General features: G+C 44.3%; 1 long non-coding RNA gene across 1 annotated transcript; it reads left to right on the top strand.

The window, feature by feature from the left end:
- Window positions 1-2,255: 2,255 nt before the first annotated feature.
- Window positions 2,256-14,183, top strand: LOC105612294 (uncharacterized). The gene is made up of 3 exons (XR_006058406.2): window positions 2,256-2,302; window positions 4,188-4,223; window positions 5,032-14,183. It is a non-coding gene; the product is annotated as an uncharacterized LOC105612294 (long non-coding RNA).
- Window positions 14,184-17,194: the final 3,011 nt, after the last annotated feature.

Genomic DNA, 17,194 nt, shown 5'->3' with positions numbered 1-17,194 from the left:
GGAAGGCTTTCAGCTTTTCACCACTGAGTATGATACTAGCTTTGTCTTAGATGGTAAAGTGTCTGTCTACAATGCCGGAGACCTGGGTTCGATCCCTGGGTTGGGAAGATTCTCTGGAGAAGGAAATGGCAACCCACTCCAGTACTCTTGCCTAGAAAATCCCATGGACAGAGGAGCCTGGTGTCCATGGGGTCACAAAGAGTGGACACAACTGAGTGACTTCACTTTCACTTTCACTTTGTCTTATAGTGTAATCTGAAGTCGGGGATCCTGAGTCCTCCAGCTCTGTTTTTTCTTTTTCAAGGTTGCTATGGCTATTCAGGGTCTATTGTGTCTCCATACAAATTTTGAGACTTTTTGTTTTAGTTCTCTGAAAAATGCAGGTCTGTCTATATGGCCTTTAATATGTTGAGGTATATACCATTTATGCCCACTTTCTGGAGAGTTTTTTTAATCATAAACGGGTGATGAATTTTGTCAAAAGCTTTTTCTGCATCTATGCAGATGCAGATGAGATGATCATGTGGTTTTTATTCTTCAGTTTGTTGATGTGGTTGATTTGATTTGATTGATTGATTTGCAAATGTTGAAAAATCCTTGCATCCCTATGATGAATCCTACTTCATTAGGGTGGGTATATGATCCTTTTAATGTATTGCTGGATATGGATTGCTAGTATTTTGTTTACGATTTTTGCATCTATGTCCATCATTGATATTGGCCTGTGATTTCCTTTTTTTTTTTTTTTTTTAAATGGTATCTTTGTCTGGTTTTGGTATCATAGTGATGGTGGCCTCATAAAATGAGTTTGGAAATTTTCCTTCATCTGCAACTTTTTGAAACAGTTTCAGGAGGACAGGTGTTAACTTTTCTCTAAATATTTGATAAAATTTGCCTGTGAGGCTGTCAGGTCCCAGACTTTTGTTTGTTAGGAGGTCTTTAATCATGGTTTCAATTTCAGTACTGTTCATATTTTCTATTTCTTCCTGGTTCAGTCTAGGGAGACTGTGCCTTTCTACCCCCAGTATTTTGAATGTGGTGAGACTCAATACATGTTTGAAGGATGAATGAATGGTTTTCTCTCTCTTCTTTTACTGTAGTAAAATATGCAAAACATAAAATGCATCATTTTAACTATCTTAAGTGAACAGTTCAGTGGCATTAAGTATATTCACATTGTTGTGCATGGTCCTTTTTTAATAACCCAAGGAATATATGTTAATTATAGAAAAGTTATTAAATAGATAATCAAAAAGAAAAATGATCTAAACACCCCTCAAATTTGCCATCCATAGAAAACCCAGACATAGTTATTCCTAACATTTTGGTAAATATCCTTTTAGTTTTATTTATGTATACTTATTCCTAGCCATATAAGATATAAAAATGATCATATTATATATACTGTATAGTAACTCAGCCTCTTTTTCTTAACATGTAGTTAATATTTTCCATGTTAGTAATAGATAAGTGGGTTGTTTTTGATCTGGTTATATTTCATCCACAAATTTTTGCAACATGTACCTCCAGTAACCAAGAAGGTGAGTGGGGAACATGGTTACAGGGCTAAGGATACGAACAAATTCTGTTCATTAATTTTTTTCTCTGAGCACAGTGGATAGCAACACTGATTTAGAGCCTGGATTTAGAGCTGTGCTGCTATTTGTAATTTGGCGGTCGCAGAAATGTTTAGGCATCTTTTGCTAACGCCCATCTTTAGGTCAGCGGTCTAGTGACAACACTGCACCAAGGGACAGGGACCAGACAAGAACAATCTCTGTCATTTGACTAGAATGTCTTTGGAGTTTGAAATCTTCCCAGGGAGAACTTGTTATTGAATGCCTGCCTTGCCTTTATTGGGGAAAACGCATGCATCTTGAACAATAAAATGATAATGCACACCACCAGAGACCAGACCCTGTGAATGTTCTCTGATGCCTAGTAGGACCACTGCAGAGAAAAATATTAATGAGACTGTTGCTAGGAGATGGGAGAGCCAAAGACCATGGCTTGGTAGGGGTTTCACTGGAAAGCAAGGCAATTTAGGTATGTTTTAGATCAGCGGCTTCACTGTTAAATTCCGCTCTTTGTTGAGCATGCGCTTTTTAGCATGTAATGTTTAATATGATTTTATGTTTGGAGAGGAATTTTGAGGATAATGCCAAGGCATTTTTTTCCTTTTCCTCCAGCTAATCCCTTCTTCACAGCACAGCTCATTTTCCAGCAGCCGCTGCGGCTCTTCCCCCCACCCTTTCAGTGCGACAACCTCCGAGCTGGTGGAGAGGCACAGTGAAGGCAGCTGGTAAGTAGCGGAGAAATCTTTTGTAACATGATATCCGAAACGTTTTTTTATTTTTATTTTTAAATAGCAAGCGACATGTTTTGATGGATCAAAATAATACAGAACTGTGGAGGAATTTCTGATTTTAATCCATGCATTGAGAAAATGGCTTAATTCAATTCTAAACATTCCATGGTCACTTTTCTAGTTTAAAGCTCGTTTCTGAAAAAGTGAATGAATTTTTAGAAGGAGGTATAGAAACTTCCCTCTTGTGATTCTGGTTAAGATAGTACCTCAAAGAGGACTCGTTGAAGATGTTATTGAAATGAGAAATTGCGTTTGGAATGCTATGGCAGCTTTAGGATGTTTGCATTAGATGTGATGAAATGGATGACGATCCACAATGTTCTAAGATCTGATTTCCTTTCACGGTATGGAGAGAGCATGAGAAAAATGTTATTTTGCAATGGAGAAAAGAATACCATGCCTCATTTTTTTTAATTAAGAAAATCATGTGACTGGATGTCTGTACAGGAGAGAAAATGAGAAGGAGGGCACCCTGTAATGTTCAGATTAATTGCTTCACATGAGAGATGAACGTGTGTTGAATGAGAAAGATTTAAATTTGGTTTTAGGATGAAACATCATGAAAGAGAAATAATGACTATTGTGACTGTGCCTTTATTTGGAAAATAATTAATTTGTATTTGTGGACATCAATTTCTACAGTAAAGACAATATGATCAGTGCTTCTTTCTTGGGAAAGGGATGTGAAAAAAAAGCAGATTCCTATCAACAAAGCTTTTATATTTATTTCTGAATCGTGCCTGAAAATGTTTACGCTTTAGTGTCTCCTTGTACCTGGAAATTGCTTTCGTACATACGTTTCTGCAAGAAAAAAAGAAAAAAAAAGCTGAAGTTCTGGGTCTTTTATTTCTTTGAAATTCAGATTGCTTTGTCAATAGGAAGCAAAGGAGGAAAAAGATAGATAAGTGGATTTTTTTGAGTTAGATGCCAAAACTAGCAGTCAGGGAGGAAAAGATAAGAATGAAATAGCTTTAAAGAAAGTTGGTAAGAGGGGCCATTTTTTCCAAGCTGAAAATGTCTGCTGGTGGCATGTTTTGCAGGAGGTGGTGGGGAGATTGTGATGAAGCAATAGGAGGGAGGGGGGCTTCGAACAGAGCACTGCGGCAAAGAGGATGACTGACACATCCAGGGACACGTGACCATCCTCTGCTGTAGTGAAGAAAATTTTCCAGGAGTCCATCTTGTATAAAAAATTGTGTACCTACTAACATATAAATACTACTATAATCTTTACATAACACATCTTGAGTTTATCTGGTTTGCTCCACCGTTGATAAACATGGGCAGATTTACTCTTTGCTTTTTATTGTCTCTAATCCCAGACTTTCTTTTCCATACTCTCATCCCTTTTATAGCCCTTATTAAAATCAATCTTATTAAAATATCTTGCCGTCTTTCCCCTTTATTATAAAAATTCACATATTGGTCGTAGAAAATTGGGGAAAACCTAAAGATGCCTATACAAATTACCCATAATCCTATAACCAAGAGCTAATTGCTGTTAATATAGTCAGTCCCTCTTCTCTGAAACATGCAAATCTATGCATAAAATATGTATTTATATATAAAATGAAGATCCTACACACATATCCTTTTCAATCTGCTTTAATCACTAAGCAATATATTGAGAGAAATTCTCCATATTTTAAAATATCCCACAAGAATGTGATGTTTTGTGGATGCTTAATTTTCGATCATATAAGTGTTCCACTAAATGTCCAATTATTGAAAGTTTCTACGTGCAATTTTTGCTGTTATAATTTAAGGAATATTTTTCCATATAAACCTCAGTGAGCTTTTTTGTTTTGTTTTCTCCTAGGATAAATTCATAGCTGTGAAAGTCCTGGATCAAATGGTATGAACCAGTTTAAGGTTTCTCCCCTACCCCGCCAACCCCATACAATATCGCCTCATTTATTTATCATATGTGGTAAAAGCATTATTTTCCAGTTTATTTGCCTATTTATGTTTTATCATTTATGGTGAGTTTTCTTAAACGTGTTGTAGCTTTACATTTTTAGACATCCATAACTATCAAGTTTTGATTTTGTGATTTCTTTCTTTTATGAGTATATTCACCTGCATTTTTCCTAGTCATTTACCTGTTTCATTCTTCGCAATTAACTCTAATTCATCCAGAATTCATTTTGGCATATGATATGAAGTAGATCTAATTTTGTGTTTTTTCCAAATAGGTCACCAATTGTTTCAGCATCATTTATTGAATAATCCAACCTTCTTCCACTGATATGAGATGGCAAGAACTGTCCTCCCACTAGATAGGGTGTAGCTTTCCACAGGTCGGCCATTTTCTCTCTACCCAAGAAGGTTACATCCAACAATAGCACTGGTACCTTCTTGCAGCTTCTGACAGCTTTTTATACTATAGCCATGGTTGCTGATGCCTTTCTCAAATTCAGGGCACACACAGTTTAGGGCAGTGGTTTTCAAACAGGATTTAAACATTTTAAATAGTCAAAAATTATCTTTCTGAGATGCGTTTTACAAGTGAAAATCGAGGAATCCTGATATATTAAACCACTGTTCCAGATGTGCTATTCCTCCTAGACACAGCTGACAGCCTAATTGTGTAGTCAAACAATACTCCTGGGGTTAGTGTTATTCCTAAAGTTCCTCCTTCAACCTCTTTTTCTACTCTTCAGGTACTCGGAGAATTAAAGCTGACTGGACTCAGTTCCTGGAATTTTCTAGAATGGTAGAAGTGGAAAATGTAAGAAATGTATAAGGAACAAAAATAAATAATGTTTGCAGCCTGTTGCTGGCGGTAGTCTGATCTAGGGATTTAAAGGAGGCAGGATGAATCCCAATCCATGCCACCACTGCCACCATCTCTTATAGAGAGGGACATACCCCTGTGATTCGCCTCTTTTTACTGCAGGTGAAAGGCTCAAGCATAAACCACGGAGTCTTTTAGTGGGTGGTGGGTTAAATGTTTCTCAAAGAAATATTTGACTATTAAAATCACCTGCCACCCACTGTTGACCCTTGCCACCTCCACTCCCAACACAGTTTTCTCTATTGACTTCTGACTTGCTTCTAGCCTGTACTGATTCAGGAAGGAAAAAGGGGGGCTTGGGTGGAAGGATGCCTTGCCTGACCTTACTGCAAAGGGCTCCTTTGGCTCACAGCCGCAGCCCCAATCATTTCTAGATTTGCTGTATTATGCTATGATTTGTTTGTGACTGGAGGTTGGTTTCCATGGCAACGGCAGCTCACCAGGGCATGCGCATTCGCTCTTCCGCAGTGGCAGAATGCGGCTGTGGAGGCGAGGGAGGGGTCATGGGGGCTCCAGACGCTGAAGGTGTTATTTTGCTGTCCTGATGTCAGTTCTTCTGGGCTGAAATGCCACCATTATGGTATACAGAGCACTGAATTTTTTTTAACCCTCGGAAGGCTTTGAGCCACTCCCTTTTTCTTCCTTCTATATTATCTGCTCTCAGTATGTCCACCAGAGATCACGAAGTCTTCCCAGTCTTTGAAGCCACTCACCCACAAGAGGATATTATTCCTCAGGGCCCCCAGGGGATTCATAATGGTGTGGGCACAAGTAACAGACTGCCTTGTTTCAAACCTCCACCGGTGGCTAGTTGCATGTACCTGTGTACAATTTTACTTAATCTCTCTGTGCCTCAATTTCCTCAGATGGAAAATGGGGGTAATAATAGCACCTTTAGAACAGTGTCCAGTAATGATAATCAGTGTATAAGTGTTGGCTAGTATTCTTTGTAGATATTAAAGGAGGCTTACCCTGAAACAGACTTGTGCTGCAGTGTACAAACTCACCCTCTAATGTCCCGTGGCCAAACAGCACAAGCACGGCAGTTACCCCTACAGCACAAAGACTCTTCCCTTTGCATGCGGAGAAGCACCAGGGCCACAAATGTGCCCCACAGCACACATGCCACTACATCACCCAGCCTCACCCAGAGGCACACATATCCTACCCGCAGCCAAAAGTCTCACTAAAGCATGCAGATCTGCGCTCCCTGTGACACAGAGAGACTCTATCCCAGACACAGAGACCATCACAGCCCCTCCGACTGTCCCCACATCACACAGAGCCTTTCCCTGGCACACGTAGCCCACAGAACACAGATTCTTCCAAAACCAAGCATCTTCTCAAGGCCCAAAGACTCACTCCAGAGGTCACAGACGCTCCCTCCTACCCACCAATATGCCCCACAACACAACACTCTCACCACACAGCAGGGACTCAGTCCGTGGCACATAGGCACCCCATGGAACAAAGGCTGTCCCCAGAGCACCCAGATTTCTCTGATGCCCCATCCACTAAACCCATAGCTGAGGTCCTCTGCAGGGCGCAGACTCCACTTGCATCTCCCTGACCCAGCACACGGACTCCTGCCAAGGGAGAGGACTTTTCCCAGGGCACAGAGACGACCCGCAGAGCATGCAGGCCCTCCTCCGGGCACAGGACCTCGCCCCGCACCCAGGCACACAGCCTCCCCCATCCCAGAACACAGTTCACCACACAGCTTGAAAACCCGCACAGAGAGACACAGACTCCGCTGACAGGTGAACTCCACAGCATGCAGACAAGCAGCACAGGACCCAAGCCTGCCCCTACGGACACAGACACAGCTCAAATCACACAGACTCACCCCGTGAAACACAGCGCACCGGCCCCTGACCCCAGCGGCTGACAGCACACGGAGTCTCCCGGACACACACAGATTCTCCTTTTGGCTGAAAGATGCTCCCCACAGCACACAGTATACTGTCTCCAGTATCTAGGCTCACCCCACAAACCCAGCTGTCTCCCCAGGACCCAGGCCCTCCCCCCGGGCACACAGACCCTCTCTGACTCAGCGGACTGGCCCCAGGACACACAGCATCTCGGTGGGACACAGTCATGTCCACAGCACAAGGACGTGCCCTCACCACCTAGACCCTCCCCACAGCTCCAAGACTCAGCCCACGGCACCAAGATTAAATCCAGAGCACAGACTCGCCCCACTGCACTTGGACAAGCTCACCCCATCACAGAGAGATGCAAAGACCATCTTAACATGTATCTCCCACCCCCTCGGACTATGGCAAAACATACCATCTTTCCCTCCAATGCACCTGTTGACTCCACAACAAACACAGTCACCACACAATGCAAACACTCACCCTATGGCACCCTCATGTGCCCTACAGCATCCAGAGCTCCTCCAAATATACACTTCTCCATAAGGCACACTGTGGCCTTGGATCAAGAAAGCCCCTGTCAAATTCTTTAGACACACTCTGTGATATATAGACACACCTCACAACTCATAGCACTACTTCCCGGTGTGCAAACTGGCCCTACAGCACACAGGCTTGTTCCACAACAGACATGCTCATGCCATGGCATCACCTAACTTTTCCCTGAAATGTTCAGATTCGCCCCTCAGTGCACAGTCACCTCACAACCTCGATACAACCTATGACAAAGCACAACCCTGCACTCAGTGATGCACAGAGTCATGTCACGGGACACACTTGTCATGCAGATTCACTTCACTCAAACTGCACACCTTAGGGTGATTACACAGTGCACACACACCCGCAAACACTCACCACCCTTTGCTCTACAACCTCTGGATTCACCCATCACACACAGATGGCTTTCACACCAAAGTCAGCCCAAGGAGGCCCAGAACTTCATCTAGATGCACAGATTCTCCCATCAGCACACAGACTTGCTCCATGACACACACAAACACCACAGAACCCTGAGCCTCACCCCAGATACTCAATCAAGCCTTTCAAGTCATAGATTTGCCCCACGACATAATCACACCCACAAAACTTAGAATTCACAGAAATGCCTGTGAACACATAGATTTCCCCCTCAATGCATAGAATTGCAACACAACACACATTTACCCTAAGATAGAAAACCTATAAAGCACATGAGCCTTCCCCAATATGTAGACACACAACACACACTATTGCCTGTGCAATGCCAAGATTTCCATCATAGTTTACAGATGTGCTTTACCAACCCATTGAGCTGCAGCCCTGGCCCTCAACACACACCACTTGTGTAATAGCTAAGAGCAAGGCCTCTGGACCCAGACTACTTGGGTTCCGAATCCAGATTCCACCCCTTTCTAATTGTGAACATTGGGTAAGTATATTTCTCTATTCTTTGGTTTGCTCATTTGTAATACAAAGATAACAGCTGTACCTATTGAAAAGGGTTGTTGTGAGTATTGAATGGATTAGGATACGCTAAGCGCTTAATACAGTGCCTGGCACACAGGAACTGTTTCAGTTGTTAATGTAATTAACAATGTAATTGATAGTATCATTGCTAATGTGAAAAGGGTCAACCCCAGAACAGCTGGGAACATTACAGCACACAGATGCTTTGCCACAACAGCCACATACCCTACAGAGCACAGACAGGATCCTAAACCAGCCTGCTCGCCACACACCGAGCTTCATCACAGTTCAGAAGTGTGCTCTGTGATGCATGGGCTTGCTGCTTAATATACACACTCACCCCCACAGTATCCAGACCCACAACACAACACATGCACACATATATGCACCCTCCAACTCAGTGATGTGCCCTCTGTCACATGAACACACCCTACAATGCACAGATTTTGTCCCATCATGTGTGGATATAGCACAGAACTATGCTCCTAAGGTCATGCTCCTCAGTGAATAAGTCTTGTGCCTTGATTGTGACTCATCCCACAGCATACAGCGTCACCCAGCTTGCCTCATGAGCACAGAGAACACTCCATAATATGTGTCACACCTCCCAGACCCCTCGGGTGCTTACTCTGTAAGCACTCAGCATTGTGTAACACACACCCTCACTCTGCAACACAGTGTCCTCAGCCCAAATGCACACCTGCCTCCAAGGCACCAGCATGCCCCAACAACACAAAGACACTTCCTGTAACATGAGCACAGCTAGGCCCCAGATATGCAGAGATATTGTACACTAACACACGCGCGCGCACACACACACACACACACACACACACACACACACACACACACACCCTTTGCAGAGGCGTCCTAAAATGCACAGACCCTCCTCCTCAATTAGCTTCCCAGGTGACACAGTGGTAAAGAATCTGCACACCAATGCAAGAGACACAAGAGACTGGGGTTCGATTCCTGGGTTGGGAAGATCCCCTGGAGTAGGAAATGGCAACCCACTCCAGTGTTCTGGCCTGGAAAATTCCATGGACAGAGGATCCTGGTGGGCTACAGTCCATAGGGTCACAAACAGTCGGACATGACTGAACAGGTACACATATTCCCTCCTTAATGACCTCGGAAAACCTGCAGACCCCTGCAACATAAATATGTTTCCCACAGCACACGTGGTCCCCTCATCACTCACAGAACTGCGTCACAATTACAGACTTCTCCTACATGACTCAGTCTAGAGCAGCAATACCCATCATCCAGGGACTAGATGTACAACATGTAAACACACCTTTCCAAATCGACACTCCTGCAAACACACAGGATTCTCTGACAGCTCACAAAATTGCATCACCACATACCTGTCCTTTAAAGCACGAGCTCAGCACAGTGGCCACAGTCAGTGTAGTGGAAAGCCTTGCCACACAGGGCAAAACATTAGCATCTTTGCTTCCAAACTTGATATAAACAATGGCCCCTCTGCACAAGACCCATCCCGAAACTCAAGGAGAAACCTCACACACTTGGATGAATTTCTGCTCTCTGTAGGGGCTCTGCACCCTATACATATACCACCACACTGACACAAACCCCACAAGGTCCAGAGATATGCACATCCCCAAACAAAGGGGCGGTGTAGATTGTGGTTAAAACTTACTCTTAGGATTCAGCCTGCCTGGCTTCCAAGACCATGTGTATTGATAACTAATCATGTGCCTTTGGAAAGGAGTCTAATGTCTCTGTGCCTTGTTTTTCTCAGGTATAAATTGGGAGTAATAATGGTACCTACTTATTAGGGCTGTTAAGAAGAAGAATAAATGCGTGACTGCTTATAACGTGTTTAGAAGAGTGCCTGGCACAGAATTAGTGTACCGATGTTAGCAGATCTGGTTATTGTTGTTATTGTTGCTTCTACACGTGCAACTGGACCATAATGGTACAACTCGATCTAAAATAATTCAAATAACACACAACATGCAGCCCAGAATCCCATCACAGCTCACTCCCACCACCCTTTCCTTACAACTTCCCTGTCGACTGCAGTTAGCCCGCAACACTGGGAAGCACCTGCTGTGCAGTCTCTAACACTTAGATGCATCACATAACACACATGGCAGTGCACAAACACACCCGTGGTACACGAACTCATCCATGCAAACATTCATCCTGTTGAACTAAATGCGCCTTGTCATACACACACACACATGCACACATGGGGTCCACAACACACATACCACAGAACACATTGGCCCCACAACACAGAGAAGTCACTTTAAAATCCCTAGAAACAATCCATAACACATAGACTTCTCTAATGGAGAGCTGATCCATATCGACATGCCTTATAGCATACAGACTTGATTTCGCTGCAGACTCTTCCCACAAATTAGAGAATGGCATCATGACACACCATCTTGTCCCACTGCGCAGTCTAGTCTCCGAAACCCTAGGTGTCTTCCACAGGGTATGGACATCCACACAACCCACAGCCCCCCCAAGGGAACAGAATTACATCACAATGCAAGGGCCCCAAACACCTTTAGCTGTGTCCACCTAGTCCTCCAATAGATATGCAAGGCCCAGAGCCCTCAAATACGACCTGTGACTAGTAATGCAAATGTCTGCCTGCCTAACTCACACTCACATCAGAACATCTGGAGGGAACTTACTGCTGACAGACCACCCCATGCTGCACAGCCATGCCTCACAACATACAGATATTCATCTCGAAGTATAGACACAACCCCAACCCACACAACCCACTCCATAATGCACAGACTGACAACTGTGTAAGACGCGCTCCACAAACACCTGTCTGTCACGTCGTACACACCTTCATCACATAGCACCATCATGCCAAGTATAAAGCCCAACAAAGGGACATCCCTGGTGGTTAAGACTCTGCACTTCTACCGCAAGGGCATGAGTTCAGTTCCTGGTCAGGGAAGTAACATCCCACATGTCCACAGTGTGGCCTAAAAACGACCCCAACAAAACACAAGTAAACCCCTCAGTGCATAGACCTGCCTCATAACAAAAGGCATACCGTGCATGGGCTGGGATCACCATGCACACCCTCACTCTACAAACCTTGTTTGCTCCTCAGTCACTCCACAATGAAAACACTAGACCCACAACACCGAGGTTCACTGCAAAGAGTTTCCCCAGCACAGAGGAGGCCCTATAATGTGCCGGTATGCTCCCTTACCTCCCAGGCTTGCCCAACCAAACTGTGCAAGGCATACATTACACACCAGTCTGGATAGATGGTAGAACACCTTGTATACAATGCAAACATGCCTGATAACATACTTCGTTCCCTGCAGTGCACAGACTTACCTACGGAGCACACCCTCATCCCCCTACGCAAAGGCACATCCTAGAGCACACAGACATGGGCCACAACATCCAGGACAATCCCACAATGCCCAGATTCACTTCACAGTACCATTAAACCCTGTATCCTTAATGCAGACAGAAATGCACAGCACACAGACTAGCCTTCAAAACACAAAGCTGTACAACAGAGAACAGATGTGGCCTAGAACTGACACGTGGTGCCCAACACATACACACACACCCCACACCTTGCTGGGCAGACACCTGGCTTACAGGGAAAACAGGAGCAGGAACAAAGTACCAAGACCTGTCACGCGCAGCACAAAGGCACACCCTGCAACGCTTATCCACAACCCATTACAAGGACTCACCCCACCACTCTGAGCTCAGCACACAGTATACAGAATTGCAAAAGCCCAACAGGCAGATACAAATATGAAACCCAGACTCTTCTCAGAAAGCACAGAATCGTGTCACAAAGCCCTGATATGCCGCACGGTGCAGTGTCAAGTCACAATGAGGAGACACAACTCATGCCACAAGATTCTTCTTACAATGCAGAAATGTGCCTCAGCACACATCTCTCCTAGATGTTCTCCAAAGACAGTGCCAAAACTCTGCTCACCACTCAGAGACCCACACAAAGGAGCATACAACCAGCCCAAATTGGGCAGATTCCCCAGGTATTGTAGAGGGTCAACTCAAGACACACAGATGTGTCACACAACACTCACAGTTGACACAAAACTCACATACATGCATTTGTACACACATGTCCCCCAGCAAAATGAGTGCTCCCCAACACTTGCAGTCAATGACAACACAACCTCCTTTCCCAACAAGGCATGGAATAGCATCTTAGGATACCACCCATTCTATTGAATACAATCTGTAGAACCCTATCACAGTTAACACACTTAGCTCATAATGTGAAGATTTGCTCAAGCAGTGTACACGCATGCACTATAACATGAAGAAACACCCTACAATATACTCACACATGCAGGATAAAGATTCCTCTCAGAACTCACAGACTTACATTACAGCACATCAGCCCACTATTCAGGGTACAGATGAGCTTGACACACACTTTTGTTCCACACCACACTAACTCCACAAACTTGTCCCAACTCAGACTTGTCCCAAAACATGCAAATTTGCCCCTTGGAATCTCAAACTCACAGTGCAACACACAGACTCTAAAAATAATTCCCAAACCACACTAAAATATAAAAGCATGTCCCCATAGAAATACCCTCATTAAGCCCATAGTTGCATTTCAGTGGATAGAAAAGAAGAACAGCACTCCAACTCTGCTCACAATTCTTTGAATAACCCCACAATGCGCAGAATTGCATCATACTGCACAATCGCAACCAACAACTCACAGATCTACCCCAGAGAACAAACTTGTGCCACCACACACTTAACCACATGACTCCCAAACTTGTACCAAACACTCACACTTAGCCCCAGATACACAAACCCACCCTGCATCAAGCCTAGCATGACACACACACTCATCTGTCCAGTGCCCATACACACATTAGAATGTACAGGCAACAGTCACAACTTAAGACACTGCCAAAACAATGGGCAGAATCCAGTCACACCACCGAGCTCTCACTACATTGGCCAGACTCACATCACAGCAGCCCAAATTACACAAAGTGGGCAGCTTCCCCCATAGCTGTTCTATACATCCTGCATACACCCCACAATCCACACATATGTCCCCAAAGATGTAGACCCCCCCCCAGAAACACACAGAGCTGCATAACAAGTTACAAACACTTCTCAAAACATGCACTTCATAACAACTGGACTCCTCCACCATATCTGGTCACATCCTCAAATGCAAAGACTTGCTCCCTCCCCCACCAGCAAAGTCTTGTCCAGGAGCTCTAAAACGTGTGACAGAAAACCTACCTGCCCGATAGTACATACACAGTTTGACACAACTTCCAAGTTCATCTTACAATGCACAGGCTTTCCCCCTACACATGGCATAAGTCCATAGTGCAGAGACTCATCTACAAAGCAAACAATGAGCCCATTATGCACCGCAACCACCAGATGCCCCCAAACACACAGAATGTGAACCACAACTCCAAAAACCACTCTGCCATGTGTATATGAGCCTTACAGTGCCTATACTCTCCTAGAACTCCAAACTCAGCTTTCCACTACCTAGACCAACTGATGATATCACACATGTTCCACGACTTGACTCCCACTGCAGCCCACAGAATAGTATCACCACATACAGGTTTCTCTCACAACGCAAAAATTCTCCAAAAAAGCCGAGACTTGCTCCTTGAGGCATCCAACATCACTATAACACTTAGATTTGCCTCAGAATCAGTCTTGCACCACAGTACTCGCCAAATGTCTCACAATATCTACAATGACCTTATAATGGACAGACTTGCCCCGCCATGTCCAGGCTTACTCCACCACACCAAGACATGCCGTATAACCCACAGATAACTTCCACAAAGCTAACTCTCCTGATACTGCACAGACTCACTTTACAATATCAACTCACCCAGTTTTACCCAATGGTGAAAATAGATTTAAAAAATATCCAGCCACAAATTCAGTCTTACCAAACAACACCCAGACGTGTCTTCCAGCATACAAACTAGCTCCATAATCCCTAGCTGCAGTTAACCTACAATGAGCAAGTGTACCCTGTGACACAGAGGTTTCTCCCACAAACACAAAACTGCATTCTGATACACAGATTCACCCCAGTATGTACACACACAATTGCTCTGTAAGGCAAATACTTACCCCACAAAGAAAACATGTGTCCCCAACCCCCAGAATTGCCCTAGGACACACAAACTTCCCCCACAGGAGGAAGACATGATCCCCATTACAGAGTTGTTCTCCTCACCAGATGTACTTTCCAACACAGCCTTGCCCCACAAGGTACCCTTGACCTACAACCTAGACACAATCTCTAATGTACTTTGTCACCCCTACACCGTAGCAAAACCTCCAGTGAAAAAGTGCATCCTACAGTGTAGAAAACACCTTGCAAATGCAGGGACATGCCCAACAGTTCCAGAATGGCCACATTGGGCTCAGACTTCCTCCCCAAAGCAAATTCACTTGGAAACACCTAGAACAAAAATCACAACTTACAAGCGCACTCCAGATCAACTTCTCCCCACAACGCACTGACATGCGCCACTAGCTGCCTGCACAAAATCTCACAATTCAATACATTAGCCACAATACTACAGATCAGCCTCACAGTACACAGTCTAGTCCAACACCGCTGAGAGACATGCCCTATAATGCATAGACTGACCTACCACACAAATGTACCTCACAGAACAAATCTTTACCGAGCATAAAGATCCCAAACTCAAGACATGTTCAGTCATACACTGGCATATGTTACAACACAGAATTACTTCATAAAGCAGATATGCCTACAGCACACAGGGTGATCTTAACGCAAATACACAAGCTCCTGCACACCCAGACTCACCCCTAATAATACACACTCTCTTTAAAACACCAGAATATACCTAACACCCCATCCAGAATCAGTCTAATCATACAGTGCGCAGCACAGACCACGTCTTCCAGAAGTGGCTTACTATGTAAAGACATAACTTCACTTAGGAAACTGTCCCTCTTTATGAAGCCACATAGATTGCCCATGAGGCACAGACATATCCTACAGTGCAAAGGTTATCCCTATGATATAACAACTTACTATAGAATCTCCAGAATCAACCCATGACATGTTGTCTCACCCTGTGATTCAAGCATATATCCCACAACACACAGACTGCAGTGTATATACCACAACAGCTAGACATACCCTACATTGTGAGGACATGTTCCTCAGTCCATAGATTTACCTGATGGTACATCCAAATAAGACTTCCCCGGTGGCTTAGTGGTAAAGAATCTGCCTTCCAATGCAGGAGATGTAAGAGACGTGGGTTCAATCTCTTGGTTGGGAAGATGCCCTGGAGGAAAGCATGGTAAGCCACTCCAGTATTCTTGCCTGGGAAATCCCATAGACAGACGAGCCTGGTGAGCTACAGTCCATAGGGTCGCACAGAGTCAGACATGACTGAGTGACTAAACACACACACAAATCCAAAAAATCAGTCATAAAAATTACAATGCTCCGAATCACTCCCACAAAACACGCTCACTCCAAACCTCAGACCTCACAGGACCCATAATTCATAGCGATAACCCATAATTCACAGCTTCACCTCACACCCTATAGCTACTCCTCCCTTAATGTAGAGAACATCACAGTGCACATGTGAATCATACCAGTCATGGACTGACAGCACGAGAAACTCATAGGCCCTACCATTCACTAACACCACATACGTCACACACACTTGCCCCACAACAGCTAGACTCACCTTCCTTCAGACAGACTCAACACACAACATTTAGCCTCACTCCAGTTACACAGAGACATGCCACCTAAACTCAGAAACTAGCCCGGGGACACTCAGACTTGTCCCACGGTCCTCACAGAAGAGCCATACTGAGAGACACACGATCCACAGCACACATATTCATCCCACAATGCCCAGCCTGGCCCTAGACTTCACAGATACCCTCATAACACCCAGACTTGCTGCATAATACTCAGAAGGCCTCACAAGAAAAGCAGGATAGTAAGTGTGTGTCCTCTGGAACATTCAGATTGACTTCATGAGGCATCCATGCTATCATGTTTAAGCCTCATTAACAAGCTGTTACTCTGTAGCACACAAACTGAAGACCTACATGCTCACACAGGATTTTGGCACATGACTTCATTCCTTTGGCTCTGTATAAGCGTTTGTAAACATGGATGAAATATTTCCTTTTCAGCTGTTCCAAAGATGAAATGAGATAGTTTCAGGAAAGAATCAAGGTTCAGGACACAGGCTTGGGAATGCAGTTGCACCTGTTCCCAGTCCTGGCTCCAGCACTAGGAACTGGACGTGCTCGATATTGTAGAAGTGGTTCAGGGTGGAGCAGAAGGCAGAAAGCTCTGTCAGTCAGGCCTGGCTTTGAATTCTGCCTCTGCCACTTATTAGTCACATGGTGCTGATGATGTGCTTTAATTTTCTGATCCTCAGTCTTCATTTGTCAACTGTGGATGATGCTGGTTCCTGCCTCCAAGACTGTTGGACTGTATGACACCAGGTATCTTAATCTGCATTTCTAGTCAAAGAGAAGCAGTAAAATGGGGAAGAAGGTTGCAGCAGGTGGGCCCTGCTTAGGCCCATGGGGAGGAGGAAGATAAAAGTAGGTGCATGC

Source organism: Ovis aries, chromosome X, assembly GCF_016772045.2.
Source record: "Ovis aries strain OAR_USU_Benz2616 breed Rambouillet chromosome X, ARS-UI_Ramb_v3.0, whole genome shotgun sequence".
NCBI classification, from domain to species: domain Eukaryota; kingdom Metazoa; phylum Chordata; class Mammalia; order Artiodactyla; family Bovidae; genus Ovis; species Ovis aries.
This window is presented reverse-complemented; position numbering and strand designations above follow the sequence as displayed.